General features: G+C 43.4%; 1 protein-coding gene across 3 annotated transcripts in view; it reads left to right on the forward strand.

Annotated features, from left to right (window-relative positions):
- Window positions 1-15,007, forward strand: part of CNKSR3 (CNKSR family member 3) — a 108,257-nt gene that overhangs the window by 6,369 nt on the left and 86,881 nt on the right. The window lies entirely within an intron of this gene.

Below are 15,007 nucleotides of genomic sequence, written 5' to 3' on the forward strand. Positions count from 1 at the left end.
CCCAGCTAATTTTTTTTGTATTTTTAGTAGAGATGGGGTCTCACCATGTTGGCCAGGCTGGTGTTGAACTCCCGACCTCGTGATCTGCCCACCTTGGCCTCCCAAACCGCTGGGATTACAGGCGTGAGCCACCATGCCCGGCCAACTGTGTGATCTTAGCTAAACTCTCCATAAATTTCTACTCTTTGTTTTTATTGCTTCCTCTCTTCCTGTTTACTGTAGCTCCAGGACACAAAGTATTCTCTCTGAGCAGTCAAGTCTTTCATAAGGGGGATTCTTACCATCTGGGGGCACCTGTCAGTGCCAAAGAGATTTCTCCCGCCATTTGCCAACTGGTCAAAGGATCTGGGGCAGAACTTGCAGCTGATCAGAAATGTTCTTGATTAGCTGAGTGATAAACACCTCTTGCAAATACCATACAGTTTCTTTGGGTAAATCAGTTTGAGCCATATTTCCTCACTTTGAAAAAGTACCTGGGGTTGCAGTGAGCATGGCATTAGGATGGTTTTTGCTATCAACTGTTGAACCTTTTCTGGCACCTGGCCTGTGACCAGCAACTTCAGCATCACCTGTGAGCTTGTTAGAGATGGCAGAAGCTTGGGCCTGATGAGTCAGAATCTGCATTTTTAACAAGATCCCCTGGCGATTCATGCATCCATCACAGTTGGAGAAGCACTGTTCTAGGGCGTAGCTGCAAGTGTGTTTTCAAACTTTGCCGGAGTCCTGCTACTGTCGTGTTGGGTTATCTAATCTGATGTGTACTCCAGTTATTTTATGTACATTCTGGAATGATGACACTTAATTTGAGGATGCTTGACTTGGCCACTGATTAGAGCAAAAAAACCAGTCTTACAGTGTATGCTTATATTTATAAGCACCACCTAGTAACAGCATCAGGCACTTCTTAGCAAACTAAATGAGACATTTCCCTTGAGATTCCTTCTTATTCCTTGAAGAGTTCTCATAACAGCCTTTTTAAAAAATAATAATAAGAGGCAGGGTCTTGCTCTGTTGCCTAGGCTAGAATGCAGTGACATGATCATAGCTCATTGTAGCCTCAAACTCCAGGGCTTGAGGCTTGAGTGATCATCCTGTCATCCTCCCAAGTAGCTGGGACTACAGGCAAATGCCACCACACCTGGCTAATTAAAAAGAAAATCTTTGTAGAGCTGGGTCTTGCGGTGTTGCCCAGGCTGGTCTGGAACTCCTGGTCTGAAGTGATCCTCCCGCCTCAGTCTCCCAAAGTGTTGGAATTACAGGTGGGAGTCCCCATGCCCAGACCACCCCCCGTTTTAAAAAAATCTTTAACATAAGTAGTAAGGAGGGAACTGTGGGGTGGTCAGTGGTCCCTGTGGTTGAAGTTTGTTCTCAGGATCCTCACTAGGACCTAGGAGGATGAGATGGGTTTTTGGCTAGTCACACCATCCTAGAATTAGTTGGTGACCACACAGTGTTTGCCACACTTAGCTGACTTTTGGTGGAGATTTTATTGTTGATGGGAAATGACACTGAATGTCTTCTCGGGAATAAATAACCATGGCAGTTCTCAAAATTTGAATACATGTGTTGTGCTGAGGCTGGGGTATCTCCATCCTTTATCCACAGAGATTGACCAGTGACAGATCCTGCCCCGGCTCCTCTGTGCATTCTTACTGTGACGAACTGAGAGGGGCTGTCTTGTCTGTGTCACCATGCCTGTGTCACTGCCTCTCTTTTGACCCAGCCTGTTGTCTTCTAGCTCCCGGACCTGCGTGTTCTTGCCTTGCTTTCCTTCTTTCCTCTCATTTATGCTATTTCTGGCGTTTTGTCAATGGCTTACCCATTAGGTAGGCTTTAAGTGAAAAAATCAAATGTTATTTTCCTGAGCTCTGCAGGGCACTTCTGCATGTGTTCTCATTTGACTCTTCTCAAGCCTGGAGACGCATAGGAAGGCAGTTTCTGCTGCAGAGGAGCAGCATGGAGAGTTGTCCAAGGTCCAGAGGTGAGGAGCTGGGACCTGGCTTCACAGGCTTCTGTTCTGTGGTCCTGTGCAGTCCCGGGTTCCTCCTCTAACCAGGTGGTACCTTCCAGTTCCTTCCTAACCAACAAGTGTGGGAGGCCGGGCGTAGTGGCTCATGCCTGTAATCCCAGAACTTTGGGAGGCAGAGGTGGGTGAATCACCTGAGGTCAGGAGTTCGAGACCAGCCTGACCAACATGGTGAAACCTCGTCTCTACTAAAAATACAAAAATTAGCCCGGCATGATGGCAGCCACCTATAATCCCAGCTACTTGGGAGGCTGAAGCAGGAGAATCACTTAAACCCAGGAGGGAGAGGTTGCAGTGGGCTGAGATGGTGCCACTGCACTCCAGCCTGGGTGACGAGCGAAACTCCATCTCAAGAAAAGAAAAGAAAAGAAAAGAAAAGAAAAGAAAAGAAAAGAAAAGAAAAGAAAAGAAATATAGGGAAAGCTTATTTGCATAACATATGGCATATGTATAGAATAAAAGAGGAAATATAGGAAAAGCCCTTTGCATAACGTATGGCATACGTGTTCACCCACTTACTATTCGTGATCAATAAATAGCTCAAGTTAACTGCTGGTGTAATTGGGTATTTTTATTTAAATATTTAGTATTGTTGGGACTGACTGTCACCCTTCATGTGCTTACTAATAATTTATGACAATTCCATTTACCTTTTTGTTGTTAATACATGTGGTAAGTTAGATCAAGTCCGTCTTCCACCTTCTCACTGCACTTGCTGTTTCCTTGCATGCTTTCTGCCTCTTCTAAGGGAGACTTTCTCAGTTCTAGGAATTGTTCTAAGTGCTGGGAATCCAGGTAGTCCTTCCTTTAATGTGGTAGATGTGTGGGTGACATATGCCACCACCAACCACAAAACAGATGAATGAGAAAGTTTCTGCTGATAAGCAGAAATCAGAAAATAAAGCGGAGAAGTGAAGGAGAGGGACTGGGTTGGGGACTCCTTTGGATGACATCATCAGGGAAGCCTTTCAGAGGTGACATTTAGGAATCAATGGTAGGAAGGAACTAGCCATCAGAATATTAGGGAGAAGAGCATTGTAGGAGAGGGAAACGCTCATGCAAAGACCCTGAGGCACGAATTGGCTTGGAGAGTTTGAGAAAAGGAAGTTGTGGTGGGGTCACGAGAGCAAGGGTGGGGGTGGTGGATGAAGAGCAGGTGAGAGAGACTCACAGAGGCCAGATCACGTAGGGTCTTGCAAGTTGTGGTCAGGCACGTGCAATTTTTTTAATAGTTGTGATGGAAAGCAGAGAGTGACAGTATTTGATTTGTGTGTTTAAAGATCTGTCTGGCCTTTTGGGCAGAAATGAATTCAGGAAATCCAGCTGGAAGGCATTGCAGTATTCTGGAGGCAATGGTGTCTGGGATTCAGGTGTTGGTGGTTCCAGCCTTTGTGAAGCCAAGTTATCGTTATGGTTGGGTCACTGACAGCTTCCAAGCTCAGTAGTTTAAACATCAGGTTTGAAATTGGGATGTCTGTTCATTCTTTCCCCTCCTGCCAGGGCTAAGGTAGATGGGTGCTCTCCTCTCACCTTGGTTCCCCTCTGTCCATGTATGCTGGTCGTTTAGAAGAGAGAGCGCCCCCTGTCTTTCCGTCTTGCTCACATCATTGTTTTCTGGCACTTTTTGCTGGGGCTACAGTTTCTGAAGCTGTTTATTCATCAATGAATAGGGTTTTTGTGAAACTGGACTTAGCCTACTTTGTTTTCTTTGACATCAAATGGCTGATTGAACATTTTTAAACCTGGGATCAGAAGGGCAAACGCGGTTGTGTTTATTAAAGCAAAGCTGCTCCTTAGAATGTGAATCAGTAATATGCAGAAATTAGAATGCTTTCTATGTGATAACTTTTAAAGTATTTGAGTAAAGAAACTAGTCTCCCTGACTTAAAATATTTTGCTCTACTGACAGACTATCCTAATTTTTGTTGTAGAAACTGTAGCTACCATACTTTTGGTTGAATAGATGATATTTTGAGACATTTTCAACAAGAGTTGGGGATCGTTTTAAACACATAATATATCACTTCTCCATGGTGGGGAGGGAGTGGGAGAGGGAGTTGAAGGAGGGGATGCTGATATTAGAATAACCTGGAAGTCTTAGCCCCTTTTACACACCCGGCTGTGAGCCCTGCTGAAAGGAGACAGTCTGTCAGCTCCATCAGAGGAAAACCCCTATGTGCTTTCTATCAGAAAAGGTGGCGATTATGATAATCTGAATCATGCTTTCCTGAGGAAAACCTTTTAGTGAAAGGAAGCATTCTATTTCCTATTTTCAGAGATTTGCAGAGAGGGGAAATTCAGTGATTTGGGTTTGGGAGTGGATGTGTGTGTGTATCTGTGTGCGTTTCTAATTTACCTACATATGCATTAAATTGAACAATTCTGCATGTTCTCACAGTAATTTTATATTACAATGCCTTCAGGAGAATCAAGTCAAAATACTAGTTGGAATATGATCTTTGAAATAGAGGAAAACTAGCTTAACATGTAGGGTGGATCAGACTTCGTGTAACACGTGTTAATGTTGTCAGCACCATCTTAACAGGGATTCCAACTGGAGTCTTAAACTAACCGTGAGCAGATGACACAACTGTGGGTGGCATTTAGGAAATGACTCTGTACACTAAAGCCTAAAATTGCTAGTAAAAAGTATTTTAAAAAAACTTAAATACTCTTTGCTAGTAAGATGCCTAGAGACATATGGTTTGAAGTGGTTTGATTCTAAACACCTCTAGGCCAATTTGAAGAATTTTATATAAAGCTGATTAAAAAAAAAAAAACGTTCCTGGAGCTGGAGAAATTCTTCATTTTTACTTGGATCCAAACAGAGATGGACAGGCTGGGCATAGTGGCTCACACCTATAATCCCAGCACTTTGGGAGGATGCCCCAGCACTGAGGCAGGAGGATGGCTTGAGCCCGAGTTCGAGATCAACTTGGGCAACATAGTGAGACCCCATCTCTACCAAAGGAACCCCCCCAATCAAAAAAACCCACCAGAGATTGGCACCAGGGAATAGAGAAACTTAATGAGTACCTATAAATATAAGACGCTTGTACCTGACTCATGACATTTTCAAACTGAGCTTTTCAAGAGACCCTTTCCCAAGCTTCTTGGGGCTTCTCAACATCTTGTCACCATGGGCGCTTTTCAACATGTGGCACTTCTCAACATCTTGTCACCATTGTTGTTGAATTCACTTCTCCAACATCAGCCTCACCTGGGAACACAGACATGTAAATTCCTGGGGCCCCACCCCAGACCTGCGGAATCGGAAACTCTGGGGGTGGGATCCAGGAAGCTAACAGACTCCTTAGGGAATTCTGTGCATGCCAAAATTGGAGAACCAGTGGTCTACACCACTCATGTGGACCATATGGAAATAGGTAATATAAGCCAGACTCTTCCTCATAATGTCTGTTGACAGTTTTTTGCTAATACAAAATGACTGATTAAGAAAGACAATGTCCCCAGTAAAGACAAAGGTGACATATTTAAGTCGATGAGTAATGCACCTTGGCTTGTAAGTGTCCTTTCTGCAGAAGAGGCAGGGAAGTGTCCTTTCTGCTGAAGAGGCAGGGAAGTGTCCTTTCTGCTGAAGAGGCAGGGAAGTATACCTTTCTGGTATCCCCTCGGGCTCTTAGCCACCTGCTAAACCCCAGGCCCAGAGCATCCTTCTGTTGTGTCCCTCTGATGGCTCAGCCCAGGAACACAGAGCATGTTTCATGGGTCTGAAGGGACCTGTTCAGTTTTCCTGTGAAATTTCCAGACCCGACTTGAATAGGGGAGTGGAATGTAACACCCTCCCCCACCAACTCCATTTTGAGAAGATAGTTATGCTTCCTCACTTAGCACTCAGGTTTTGGCTTTGAACAAAGCATGGAAATGAGAAGTGAGGGAAAGAAAAATCAGGAAAGAGAAATACTGAGTCACAAACATGTTGCACTTCAAAGCGAAAGCCCTTTTGTTTTAGTAGGTGGACATCATAACACTCAATCAGTGTAGATGGAATTTGAACCTGTACTTTTGGCAAAACCCATGAGAGTCTAGAATAAAAAAGACACTACAGGAGCGAACACCAAAGACCACGAATGGCACTGAGACTTGTAACAAGAATTGCAAACATGGATGCCTACAGGGGCCAGGAGGCAATGTCAGAAGCTGCAGTGTGGGGGCATGCGACAGTAGGGAGTGTTGGAGACTGCGGCAAATCCAAAGACGTGTGTTGTCTGATTTCTGCTGATTGTAGACGTAAAGTTTTCAGAGCTTCTGATTTTTGTAATTGTTTTTGTTCTTGTCAAATGAAGCTGTACATTTAGATTTCTATGTGACATTTCCCAGTGTTCACAAACTTGTCTATAGATTTTTTTGCCATAGACCAAGCAAAACATATCTGTGGACCAGTTTGCAGTTTCCTCTGTGGATAACCATAGTCAGATGTTAATTGTCCAGTGAGACCTATACCTGTAAGATATGAATAAAATTGGCTACATAGTAATTCATCAGCTATTTAGTAAACCTTTTTAAATGTATAATTTGTTTGTCCTCTTTACCTAATTCCGTTATTCCTAAAATTGCAACATGTAATTCCATGAAGGTATTATTTAGCCAGAAACACTCATGCACTGATGTACCCAGCAAGCCACTGAATAGTTACTCTTCAGGGTGAAAACAGGAATTTGGCTTCTCTTGATTGAGTTTACCTACACATAGTGGCTGTATAATTGTGGTCTCTGACAGGAGCTATTTGTGTTTGCACAGAAAGTTTTCATATATCACTTAAAACAGGGAGTGTGTCCCCAAACTCAGTGCTGGTTAGGGGTCCTGTGTAAATTAGTAAGTCATCTGTCGACTCACGGTTCTTTCCATCTTCATGGTGCTCTGCATCAGGAAATGAAACAAACAAGAAATACGCTAGCTTCAGCACTTAATCCAGAATAGTCTTCACCCCAAAGCACTATTTATAAAACTTCTTAAACATTAGAGAATATCGTAGCCTTTCAGTTTGCACTGTAAGTATATAGACTATATGAATACATAAGTGTATCTACACACATATACAGATAAACATACCATACAGATAAACATACCATACATACATATATATATATACTTTGAGACAGAGTTTCCCTCTTGTTGCCCAGGCTGGAATGCAATGGCACAATCTCTTGGCTCACTGCAACCTCCGCCTCCTGGGTTCAAGCAATTCTTCTGCCTCAGCCCCCCAAATAGCTGGGATTACAGGCATGCACCACCATGCCTGGCTAATTTTGTATTTTTAGTAGAGACAGTATTTCTCCATGTTGGTAAGGCTGGTCTCGAACTCCCGACCTCAGGTAAGCTGCCTGCCTCAGGCTCCCAAAGTGCTGGGATTACAGGAGTGAGCCACCACGCCTGGTCATGCCATACGTATTTATTGTAGATGACATTTTGTTAAACCTTCATTAGGTTTTTTAATTCAACCATCAACTGCCTTTCTAAAAGCTAAAACCAAAAAAGTACAGATTTCCTTTTTTGAACCAATTATTTTGCCTTATGCTAGGGACAGACAGGTGAGTTAGGTGTAAATGAAACCCGTGTCCAGGAACCTGGCAGTTTAGTAGGGAAGCAGCAGTGAGCAGAGGACATGTATAGCAATTTTTTCTCTCTCTCCCTCCTCTCTCTCTTTGTTTTTGAGACAGGGTCTCCCTCTGTTATTCAGGCTGGAGTGCATTGGCATGATCAGGGTTCACTGCAGCTTTGACTTCCAGTGCTCAAGAGATCCTCCTGCCTCAGCCTCCTAAGTAGCAGGGGCTACAGGCATGCATCACCACACCTGGCTAATTTTTTTGAACATTGTAGAAACAAAGTCTCACTATGTTTCCCAGGCCGGTTTCAAATTCCTGAGCTCAAAGGATCCTCCTGTCTCAGCCTCCCAAAATGCTGGGATTACAGGTGTGAGCCGCCATGCTCAGCGTTTTTTGTACATTAGATTTATCTTTTTTTTTGAGGCAGAGTCTCACTGTGTCACCCAGGCTGGAGTGCAGTGGCATGATATCAGCTCACTACAACCTCTGCCTCCCAGGTTCAAGTGATTCTCCTGCCTCAGCTTCCCAAGTAGCTATTACAGGTGCATACCACCACACCCAGCTAATATTTTTTTATTTTTATTTTTAGTAGAGATGAAGTTTCACCAGCTTGGCCAGGCTGGTCTCAAATAGAGACCTTAAGTGATCCACCTGCCTCGGCCTCCCAAAATGCTGGGAGTACAGGTGTGAGCCACCATGCCTGACCTTTATCTTGATTTTTTAAGGGCCAGGCTCTTGCTAGGGCTTCTCATGCATTATCTCTTTTAGCCTTCACAACGCTTACTTTTGATACCTTAGAGTTAAGGAAACCAAACCCTGATGTGTCTAAGCTTGTGTAGACAGCAAATAGGATTTGAATGAAGAGGTATTTGATACCAGAGTCTGCCCTCTCCCCTAGAGGCTCTTTGGTAGGTACCAATGTAAGTTTGGTCTGGTAAAAGGTTTTGAGGATGAGGGAAAAACATTTACATCATTAGCATTATGAATCAAGTTGATCCAGTTATTTTTAACCTGTAATCTTACCACTCAAAAATTCTAGAAAACGATGTATCTACTTTTTTTTCTCTTTTTAATATTTTTTGATTGGGTTCTTGTAAATGGGACAAGGTGGATTTTAAATACATTTAATGGGGACTATTTAACCTTTGGGTAGTCACTTAATGTTTTTAGGTTCTAATGCTCTCGTATGTTAAAATTCTGAGATTATATGACTGTGTATTTAAAAAGACTGGAAGGAAATACATCAAAATGCCCACATTGGTTATCTATAGATGATAGAATGAACGCTGTCTTGATTCTCTTGTTTGCTCCTATTAAGGCAATCAGATGGTATTTCTCCTGTACTCAGAGCCCTGGCTGCTCCCCGCCTGGCCTCTCCTCTGGGCTGCTGTGGAATCAGAAAAGCCTTAAAGGGAAATGTGGGAGAGAAGGTTGGATCTACTTTCATGTCCTTCCAGGGTTGTGACCCCTCAAGTCCTGGCTGCCTTAGCTGTTCTCTGTTACCTTCAAACAGCCAGCTCGTCTTTATTTCTTTTTTAGTTTTGTCTGGGTTGAGTTGATGCACGTTAGTCCATCGTAGCCAGATGTGTCTAGCCAGGTCTTTTGAATGCAGCATTTCGGGTGTTGGTGCTTAGCTGTTAGTGGACATCAGAGTCACTAGTCAATGAAACAGTTCTTGGCTTTAACTCCTAGAAATTCTGGTAACATCATGTATAGTGAGGGCTGTGTATCTAGCAGGTGGCCAGGTAAGTCTCCTCCCTTCACTTGCTTCTCATTCTTCTCCTTCCTGACATAATGTGAAGAAGGGCATGTTTGCTTCCTCTTCCACCATGATTGTAAGTTCCCTGAGGTCTTCCAGCCATGAGGAACTGTCAATCAATTAAACCTCTTTCCTTTATCAATTACCCAGTCTCGGTGGTCTGTGAATCACACTTTGTGAGCCACTGACTTTTAGGGATTTTGTTCTTAATATAATAGAGAAATAATACAGAGGCTTGAAGGGTGATGTCTTGATGACAGAACATGGCAGTCGGGCAGACAGAGGAGGTAGCTGTCGGGCCTGTCTCCTGGTGAGAGTTGAAAGGGGCTGAACTCAAGCAGAGGCCTTGGAACTGAAAGGTGGGGAAGTGTGCAGAGAGAGGTGCCACACGGAGTCCTCTGTGAGTCCTGGCAGGGTCTGAATGCACATGGGAGTGCTGAGAGAGAGAACTTTAATGTCCAGGTTTTGTGCCTCAGTGACTTAGTGTGGCCATATCATTAGAAATGTGTTGAGGCCGGGCACAGTGACTCATGACTGTAATCCCAGCACTTGAGAGGCTGAGGCAGGAGGATGGCTTGAGACCAGAAGTTGAAGACCAGCCTGGGCAACATAATGAGACCCCATCTCTATAAAAAGAAAAAATTAAAAATGAATGGGTGCAGTTGTGCACACCTGTAGTCCCAGGTACTTGAGAGGTTGAGACAGGAGGATGGAGCCTAGGAGTTCGAGGCTACAGTGAGCTGTGATCACACCACTGAACTCCTGCTTGGGTGACAGAGCAAGTCCCTATTGCAAAAAAAAAAAAAAGAGAGGTTGAATTCTGGGAAGGAGCTGCTATGTGGGTTTAAGAATGAGCACAATTTACAGATACCAATCTCAAAAGCTGTTCTAGTTTATAGATAATACATCTTCCTTGATACCAACAAGGATATGTCCATGATTCAAACATTTAAGGAAACACAGTGCCCTCTCCTATTACAGCATTGTAATTGTGTCATTTTTTAATGAGGTGTAAATATTATGCAGCCTGGCACATGAAATGTGTTAGAATAGGGTAGTGTTAGTTGAAATTCAGGTCCTCCAGCTTGAGTGTGAAATGATGTAATATACATGAATATGGCACCCAGAATTATTTCTGTACAGTGCATCCTAAGTCATAGACTACAAAATAAAATCAGAGAATTAGAGACCTACAGGACAGCATGTCAATGGGGATCTAAAATCAGTGCTGATCAATGGACAGTGCATCTTTGCATAATCCCTGAAGTCTTGTCCAGTGCTTGGTGAAATAAGCAGTTTTGGTTAACATAACTGGCTGCAGTTGGTGTTTGGGTGGGTGAGCTGCTTTCCTGGGATTTGTGCCGCCTCAGGGTTGCCAAGGCAAGAGTGTGAATAGAATACCAACAGCGGAGGAACAGGGGTATGTAGGGCTCTTCGAAGTTTGGTGCTAAAGGAAGAGGATGGAAGAGGGTGGAAGGGTGGCCTGTTTTCTTATTCATCATTGGTCCAACAAGCCCTTAGAAGCAGAGGTGATTTCTTCTATGCCTTCTCGTAGGTTAGGTTAATAAATCCTTTACTTAATAGGATTAGCTATAAAATGATAGATTATTTTTCTTATATTTCTCTTTCCCCGTGCTCTGTTTCCTTGACATTTCTATTAAAACTTGCTAATTTCTAATGTCTGATTTTAAAATTAAAACAAACCCCATAGATATGGTTTGGCTGTGTCCCCAGCAAAATCTCATCTTGAATTGTAGTTCCTATAATCCCCACATGTCATGGGAGGGACCCAGTGGGAGGTTATTGAATCACGGGGGTGGTTTCCCTCATGCTACTCTCATGATAGTGAGTCAGTTCTCATAAGATCTGATGGTTTTATAAGGGGCTTCCCCCTTCATTCACTCTCATTCTTCTCCTTCCTGACAAAATGCGAAGAAGGACATGTTTGCTTCCCCTTCAGCCATGATTGTAAGTTTCCTGAGGCCTCCCCAGCCATGTGGAACTGTAAGTCAATTAAACCTCTTTCCTTTATAAATTACCCAGTCTTGGGTATGTCATCATAGCAGTGTGAGAACAAACTGATATACTCATTTACCTGGTATTCTGAAATGATGCCTCTTGTCTGTCTTCTTAATCCTAGCTAGCTCTGGAAATGGAGCTTTTGGTAGAGTTCAGTGTCACAGGAACACATTGGGGGCTGTGATATGGTTTGGCTCTGTGTCGCCACTCAAATATCATCTTGAGTTGTGATCCTTAGTGTTGGATGAGGGACCTGATGGGAGGTGATTGGATCACAGGGGCAGATTTTAGGTGTTCTCGTGATAGTGAATGAGTTCTCACAAGATCTGCTTGATTGAAAGAGTATAGCACTTTCCCCCTGGTGCTCTCTCCCTCCTGCTGCCCTATCCCTCCTGCTGCCATGTGGGCCTGCTTCCCCTTTCCCTTCCAACATGATTGTCAGTTTCCTGAGGTCTTCCAGCCATTCGTCTTGTACAGCCTGCAGAACTGTGAGTCAACTAAACTTCTTTTTTTTAAATAAATTACCCAGTCTCAGGTAGTTTGTTTTATAACAATGTGAGAATGGATGAATACAGGCTAACTCCAACTTCCCTCACCCATTACCTGTTAACTAAAGTGCCCAGTTAATTGGCACTTCCACTAAAGCTGGAGAAAGTTGCTATTCACTGTGCATTCATTAAACACATCTACTGAATGCCTGCTGTGTGCCATGCACTGTTCTGAGAGCTGAGGATGTGTCAGTGAACGAAACAGACAGCAGTTCCTATCTTCTCAGAGCTGATATTCTGGTGGGGGTAGAAAGATGATTGTAAAATGCATAGGATGTGGATGTGACAGGTGCCATTGGGGAAAGGCCATGGGTGGATTTGGAGGACTGGGGATGCCATTTTAACTAGGGTGGCCAGGAAAGATTTCATAGAGCAATGTGGCTAACAGGGGGAAGAATGTTCCCGACAGAGGGAATGGCGAGGGCACATGTCCTGAGACAAGGAGAGCCTGGCATGCTGAAGGGCGAGCAGCCGGTGTTCCCCAGGCATCGCGACCAACAAAAGGGGAAGCCAAGGGTGTGGAGCCCTAGAGACCTGACCTTCGGCTTACAGTCATTGTTTTGGGGAGCTCTTGGGGAATTTTGAGCCAGAAAGTGGTATCAGATTTACATTTAAAAATGATAATGGTGACTGTGCAAGGGTGGGATCAGGGAACCAGTTCAGATGCCATGGCAATAGTCACATGAAAGAGATTGAGAGGTGGCCAGGTTCTGTATTCTGAAAGGCCAGTAGGATTTACTGAGGGGTTGGATATGTATGAGAGGACACCCTTGAAGGGTTTGACCCGAGGAGTTGGAAGGATAGAGTTGCCATCTCCTGGGAGGTGGGAGAAGCAGAAGCAAGTTAAGGAAAGATCTGTGTTTTTTTTTTTTTTTTTTTTTTTTTTTGAGACAGAGTCTCACTCTGTCACCCAGGCTGGAGTGCGGTGGCATGATCTCTGCTCACTGCAGCCTCCGCCTCCTAGGTTCAAGCGATTCTCCTGCCTCAGCCACCCTAGTAGCCAGGATTATAGGCATACACCACCATGCCGAGCTAATTTTTTTTATTTTTAGTAGAGATAGGGTTTCACCATGTTGGCCAGGCTGGTCTCGGACTCTTGACCTCATCAAGTGATCCGCCTGCCTTGGCTTCCCAAAGTGCTGGCAAGATCAGGCTTTTAATTTTACAGTGCCCGTTAGCCCACCAAATGAGGGAGATGGTGGGATATATGTGTCTGGATTATTTGGAAAGGTTGATATTGGAGATAAATTTGATGGCTATTGGGGTACAGATGGTATTAAATCTTTGAGACTGGATGATATCACCAAGGGAGTGAGAATAGAGAGACAAGCAAAGGAATCTAGGGCATTGCAGCCTTCAGAAATCTGAGAGATGAGCAACCAGCAAGGACTGCAGTGCCAGTAAGTAGGAAGAGGACTAGGAGAAGGTGGTGACCCGGGGCAAGTGAAGGAGGTGTTCCCAGAATGAGGTAGTGATCAACTGGGGCGAATACTGCTGTGAGGTCAGTGACAGGATGATTGAGAATTGACTATTGTATTTAGATAGCTGTGTGCAGGTTGGTGAACTTGACAGGGTGGTTTTGGTGGGTTGGTGGGACACACATCTGATGAGTAAATTCAAGAACAAACAGGAGGAGAGGAATCAATTCCCTAAGAAGCCACCCGATTGTGAAGCACCTCCCTGAATGCACACAGCTGTTTGTATTCTCAGGATGACATTTGTGCTGAATGCGTTTATTTTCATTCCTTTAAAATCTGTGATCAACTTTTGGAATAAATAACTGTTTGGTAACTAGATATTTGATAAATGGGGACATGTTATGCCCTCCCTGAACTAAGTAACAGGACACTGTAGATTATGCAACCCCTTATTTTAATACTAACAATGCCATTCATTTAGTGAATGACCATGTACTGGTGGCTTCTACAGAGAAGAGTTATTCAGCAGAAATTATTGCTTCATCTTGTTTTAGAAATGAAGATCAGGAAATGAGAGTAAATAGGTCTCTGAGTTTGGGGTTATTCTATAACTTATCCATGTAAGTAGAAAAGATTTATTATAGACAGATCCAAAACCATGGAAGAATTCCTTGTTATTAATGATTTACCTTTATATCTTTCAAGGATTTATCTGAAACATTCAGAATGCCACGAAATCATATATATGTCATGTCTGTTACAGACCCTAGGTGGAAGGCATTTGTTATCAGGAAAACTGGTGCAACTGGAGATAAATCAATCAACTCGAAATAGAATTCACCAACTGTTTATTGAGTACCTACCATTTGTCAGGTTCTTTTCTAGGGGCAGTGAATAAGACAGGGGCCCTGTTTGTTTGGCACCTTCAGTTAAGTGGAATACAGACAAATCAACAGGCATTTAGGCTGCAGGGCATCATAGAAGTGCAGAGGAGGAGTATCTCACACAGATATGAATGGGCACTGCAAGAGAGGGCTTCCTGGAGGAAGAGACATTTAAATTGAACCTGTAGGATGAGCATGAGGTAGTTAGGTCTAGGGCAGGAGAATGTTCTTGGCAGAAAACTGGGAGGCAAGAGACAGCATGGCATTTTGACGTTTGTCAGCCACTGAAAGAAGTCGATGGTGCTAAATCTATTGTGAGGTGAATGGAAATAGATGAGGGTGGAGAGTCGGGAGTGGGGTGCTAGATCACCAAGGCCCTCTCCAAGGCTCCAAGCACGTGGGATCCAAGGAAGGAATGAAGATTTTTAATGGCCTTCCTTTGCAGAGGAACTGAGTGTGTGTGTATTTGTATATATGTATTGCGTATGTACACACATAATAGATACATTATACATATTAGATACATTGTACACATATATACACACACGATGCCCATATACATACAAGTATTATATATAACATATATACATGAATAATACATAAATACATATGATGCTTATGCATGTCAACGTATATGCTTAGATATATACGTATAAATACACATATATGTGTATTTATGTTTTAGGGCTTATGATTTGATTCAGAATTCTATCAGGCAGGCACTGTCCTCACTTTAATGGGATGTAGCAGTAACTGGGTTTTAGACCTGGAGTGGCCCAGTCACCC

This window comes from Sapajus apella, unplaced genomic scaffold, assembly GCF_009761245.1.
Source record: "Sapajus apella isolate SASKATOON/1434 unplaced genomic scaffold, GSC_monkey_1.0 scaffold105, whole genome shotgun sequence".
NCBI lineage: Eukaryota > Metazoa > Chordata > Mammalia > Primates > Cebidae > Sapajus > Sapajus apella.